The sequence below is a fragment of the Eschrichtius robustus genome, chromosome 20 (genome assembly GCF_028021215.1).
Source record: "Eschrichtius robustus isolate mEscRob2 chromosome 20, mEscRob2.pri, whole genome shotgun sequence".
NCBI lineage: Eukaryota > Metazoa > Chordata > Mammalia > Artiodactyla > Eschrichtiidae > Eschrichtius > Eschrichtius robustus.
In genome coordinates this window covers 62,914,799-62,920,741 of record NC_090843.1, presented here as the reverse complement: position 1 = coordinate 62,920,741, position 5,943 = coordinate 62,914,799, and positions in this window count along the sequence as shown.

Genomic DNA, 5,943 nt, shown 5'->3' with positions numbered 1-5,943 from the left:
GCCTGTTTAAGGTTTCCTGATTTATAGAGGATAGATCATATTTTCCCAACACTCTCATGGTCAATTACAGACCTGCATGGTGCATTTGGTAACTTAAAAGCAAATTTAATCCTTTTTTTTTTTTTTTTTTCTCGTATTTGTGAGCGTGCCAAGTCAGGAAAACATTTTCTTTTGGACTGAGGAGAAAGATGTTTCAAAGACAGCTTACTATTGATGGTGTCGATGGGGGTGGGGAAAAATATCGTGCCTTGTCTGTCTTCCCCGGATATAAACATTAGGGACTTCCTTATGGAAATAAAAGGCACTGGGCTGAGTACCTGAGTCCCCAAGCCCTTGTCTCAGGAAAGTTCAAGAGGCCAAATAGCTGTAGTGTCATTGCCTTTCAGACCACAAAAACCAGTGTGATGGATCCGAAGGAGACTTGGACTGAAGTCACGGGGCACAGATTCTATACCCAGTTGTGCAGTTAACCAGCTTCATGATCTTTTCCAAATCGCTAAGTCTTTCTGGATTTTCATTTTCTCATCTTTCAAATGAGGGTTGGACTCTTCGGGGTCTAGGTCCCTTTGGACAAGAGGTCAATGTTTCCGTCCCAGCTCAGGGGTTCTCAACCCTTGCTGCCCATCACAAACACCTATTACAAATCCTGAAGCCCAAGCCTCAGTCCTGATTAATTACATCAGAAGATCAGGGATGGGTATTTATATATTGCAAAATAAATGACACCACTCAGGTGGTCTAATGGGCAGCGGTGGTTGAGAGCTCTGTTTTATCTCTTTGAAATGTCTGGAAGCCTGATGGCCAGAACCAGGGCAGACTGTGCCACAAGAGCACATTGCCCTGGTCCTTCCTCAGGGGTCCTAAGAACCACATCGACTTCTGCCATCCTAATGGGAGCAGGGCCCAGGACCCACTGCTGCCTATTCTTGGACTTCTTTCCACTTGGAACACTGCAGAAGACAAGCTGTTGGAGTGGGGCTCCTAGGACAGGTTTTTGGTGGCCGCACAATTTAAACTGGTTTTCACTGGAACCTTTGGAAGAGCGGTCTCGGCAGTCTGCATTTCAGAGGCTTGAGACCCACAGAGAAAACCAGACAGGCCAGGTGCTGAGCTGGGTCCGGCCGTTGAGCGTTCAGCAGCAGTGATTCTCCATCCACCACCATCTTCCTGGCAATTCGAGGAAAGTGATACAGTGATGGGTGGAGGCCAGTCACCCTGGACACAGGAGTTGACGGTGCACATCTTCACCCAGTGCTCTGAGTAGTAACATCATATTGGTAGCTTGAACTTGGCCACGTCCGGGTGTGTTCACACAACAGAAATTGGCAAATGCTACAAATCATCACTTTTCCCCGTAAGCTGGTCATTAAACGTTTGTTGTCACATCTCTGAATTGAAGAATTTAAATGCTCCCTTTCTGCCCTGGCAGCTGGGACCTCCTCATATACTCCTGGGAAGAAATAAAGCCCAGGGTAAATGCTTATATATCAGTTTTACCTCTTGCTGGCAGGTTGTTACACATGGGGAAGGCAGTAGCCTTATGTTTTGTGTGTCTTGAACTGTATGAGGTTGCCTGAGAGAGTGAGTTTGTCCTGAAAAGAAATAGCAAGCGTGATCTTTTCTGTGGACCAGTTCAGTTTATTGGGGAGATCTAATACGAACAGTGACACCTGGAGCAGTGCTTGTCTAGGTGTGGTCCCTGGGCCAACATCATCAGCGTCCTTGAGAATTTGCTAGAAATGCCAATTCTCAGGTCCCACCTTAGACCTACGAAGTCAGAAACTCCAGGGTGGGGCTCAGCAATCTGTTTCCACAAGCCCTCCAAGTGATTCTGATGCAAGCTAACGTCTTTAGAACCCCTGTTCTAAAGAGATGCATGAGATACCACAAAATGATGTATTGTAAAAATTCTACAAGGGCAGAGTCAAATAGTAGTGACACAGATCATATGGCCCGCACAGCCGAAAATATTTATTATTTGGCCCTTTACAGAAAAAGTTTCCCAACCCTGCTTTTGGCTATTATGTGCGCACACACACACACACGTGCACACGCGCACACACACACACGAATATACATGAGCATGAAGACTCCCCTGTATATTTATAAGCTATTATCACATCTTGGAGGGGTCGTCTTTACCTGTCATCGCCTCTTTCTCCCCTCCCACTCTCCCCTCAAAGCTCTGACATTTTTCATTCCCCCAAAGCTACTCTTTCGCCAGGTCATGAAAAACCTTATTATTGGTAAATTCAAGGGACAATTTTGAAAATCCTTAACTCCCTCTCCTTTTCTGCGATATTTGTTATAGTTGATCATTACCTCCAGTTTGAAACTTTCTCTTTTATTCGTGTCTCTGACACTTTGCTACACTTTCCTGGTTGTCCTCTCCCTTATGGACCTTCCTTCCACTCCCCAGGAAGGGAAATCAGAAGACGGCTTCCACTGGCATTTCTTTGATTACTGTTGAAGCTGAACACCTGTCTCAAGGCAGGTGCCCTGAAAACAGACCTGAGATAGGTGGGCTGCCGTGTGTCTGTTGGGGAGGCATCTTGGGGGCACCTCCTGAAAGATGGAGAGCAGAACAGGACCGGGCGGAGGAGAGGCAGAACTGCGAGCTGGGTCATCTTCACAGTTGTCCTGACTCAAGGCAAGGGGGCCTATGATTTGCAACCTGTCCTTTGGCCCGTCACTGGGTGCGGGCTGTCCCAGGGGACGGTGTCCCACACCGTCTTGGGAGAAACAGCTACCTCTGCCAGAGGAAAGTCCAGTGAGGGACTCAGGCCAACACCCCAGCGGCTGGGCTCTGCTGCTGGGACTGAGCACAGCGCCTTCGACCTCAGCCTGCCAGCCGTTTACGTATTGATGGACTCAGGGCCTTCAGTGGAGTAGGCATGAATCGTGGTTGAATAAATCACTGAATTTCTCTTTCTTCTTTTGTTCATGCCCTGTACCCAATTTATTTTTTCTGTTGCTGCATTTATCGTGTTTTCTCATTACTTTGCCAAGTCCTGCTTACACTTTAAAAACATGAAGTCTTCATCAAATAGCAACATAGTTTCTCCTATTTGCCACTTGCCTTTTGATTCCACTGGTTTCATTTTTGTGATATACAGACCATTCTCATTTTTATATGATCCGAACTACTGTCTTTTCTTCTCTGCTTGCATGTTTAGTAAATCTTTACAATCCCTAGATCAAGAATGCTTATTACTCTCCGTATTTTTTTTTCTGGTTCTTTTTAGGTTTTATTTCTTACATTTTACTCTTCAACCCATCTGGAAATTATTTTGGTTTAAAGCGTGAGGTAGAGATCTAACTTAATTTTTTTTTTGAAGATCCCTTTATATCACTTCAAGGGGATGTGGATTCTATTTGGAAGTTGATGGGGAGTCCCTGAAGAAAGCTGAGCCGGGGCGGTGATGTGATCAGGTCCACTCTCAGGAAGGGCTGGCCGTCCTGTGGCACCTGGATGCACACAGATGTTTTGGGGTAGTGGGCCTTCCTGCCTCTCCCATCACACTGCAGATGGCTTCCTCCACCTTCCAGGAAGGCTGGCTTTGCTTTTCAGTGATTAAAGCAGGATCCACTGAGACTTCAGGGACGCATCACAGAAACCCATCATTAATTTGCTGCAATTCAGCACTTGCCAGAAGCTGGCTAGAGACATTTGATGTGTGTAAGAGAGCATTGAGGGCTCATGTTAAACATCCATTCATCCACATTCTTTGAGTTCAAGCCCAGTGTTGAGTTAGCTCTTCAGAAAGCCATGTGTCTGGTCCGTATTATCCCGGTCCCCTTCAGAAATGCTTCCACTCCGTTAAGATTTAATGCTATTTCCCAGCTTTTATCTAAGGGCCCTGCGAGAAACATCCATTTTGAGAACCTTTCTGTATCTTTCAGAAAAACACATAGCAGCTGGGTTTTCTTTGTTTGAAGAAAATACTTTACATGTATTTTCAGATTAAAATTTATCCCAAATTCTTCTTGGAATTTATAACCAGGGAACATGCAAATTAATGATTAGAAGGCTTCTCGGAGAGCTTCAGAGAGGTGTTTTGAACATTCAACGAGTTCTGTCTTAGTCAGTTTGGGCTGCTTGAACAGAATACCACAGGTTGGGTGGCTTCAACAACAGACATTTAACTGGAGGTTGGGAAGTCCAAGATCAAGGTGCTGGCAGATTTGGTGTCTGGTGAGAGCCCGCTTCCTGGTTCATAGGTGGCTATCTTCTTGTTGTATCCTCACGTGGGTGAGAGAAAAATAATCTTCTCCTGTCTCTTTTAATAAAGGGCATTCATGCGGGCTCTACCCTCATGACTTACTCACCTCCCAAAGGCCCCACCTCCAAATACCATCGCATTAGTGGTTAGTATTTCAACCTAGGAGTTTGGACAGACACAAACATTCAGTCCATAAAAAGCCCTTTGGGCTCAATCCTATCGAGGAGCCCAGAATCTGCTTCTGACTTACAAGGGCTGTGTCTGATCAGAAGGCAAGGGGTCCTGTCTTGGTGGAGGACCAAGGGTCCCCCTGCGCCATCTCATTCCACCTTCCTCACTTTTTATTGAAGCCTCATTCCTTCTTGACTGGTAACTTCTCCAGTGATCCCAGAACCCTGTTCTGTCCATAGGCATTCACATGAAATATAACTCCTTGTCCACATCCTAAAGTCCCTTCTAGGGCTTGAGCCCCGTGGGGCCTGTCTTATTTGCTGGTCTGTCTCAGTGGCTCGCGCCAGGCCTGGCTGTACTATAGTAGGTGTTCAGAAGGCATTTGTGGAAGGAGTGAATGATGAGGGCATTCATGAGGTTGAAGATTGGATGCAGGGGAGTCCTGAGATGAAACTCGAGACTGGAATTAAAAAGAAAAATGATCGAAGACATTTTCAGGGTCCCTTGGGATCAGTCAGACATTTTTCATATTCATTCCTTTATTGCTTCATTTCTCCCTTCATTCCATCACTCATTTCCTCATTCTCTTTAAATTCACTCACAAAGTAACTTTTTTTGTTTGTTTTGGGTACCCACTCTACACCAGCTACTACCCGGGATGGTTACTTGAAATCTCTAACACAGGGCTCAGAAAACACAGTCTTACAGGCCAGGTCAGCTCACTGCCTGTTTTCGTATGGCCCCCGAGCTAAGAATGGCTTTTACATTTTAAAAGGATTTTTAAAAAATCAAAAGGAGAGTGACGTGTTGTGACTCATGAAATTTAGGTGAAATTCAAATTTCAGTTGTCCATACAGTTTTATTGGAACACTGTCTGGCTCATTTGTTTGCATACATTGTCTAGGGCTGCTTTCATAGGATGTGATGGTTAATTTTATGTGTCAACTTGACTGGGCGAATGGATGCCCGCAGAGCTGGTAAAACACCATTTCTGGATGAGTCTGTGAGGGTATCCTGAAGGAGGTTAGCATTTGGTTCAGCAGACTGAGTAAAGAAGATCACCTTCACCGATGGGGGTGAACATCATCCAGTCTCATGGGGCCCAAAAGGGCCAAAAAGGTAAGGGAAGGGCAGGTTCTCTCTATCTCTTCTTGAGCTGGGATGTCCATCTCTTCTTGCCTTTGGACGTTGGAGCTGCTGGTTCTCAGGCTTTCTGACTTGGACAGAACGACACCAACTGGCTTTCGGGTTCTTCAGTTTGCAGGCGGCAGATGGTGGGACTTCTCGGCCTCCATAACCATGTGAGCCAGTTCCCGTAGTAAATCTCTTCATCTCTCTAACCATCTATCTGCCAGTAGAGGAACGCCTAAGGTATTTACTCTCCAGCCCTTTGTAGGAAGTGCTGGCTGACTCATGCCCTTCAGTAAAGGTGGGATTGACATGTACTCACTGCTGTATCTGAAGTGGACAACCAACAGGGACCTGCTGGATAGCACAGGGGACTCTGCTCAATACAAGAATAGATACACGTATATCTATAACTGAATCA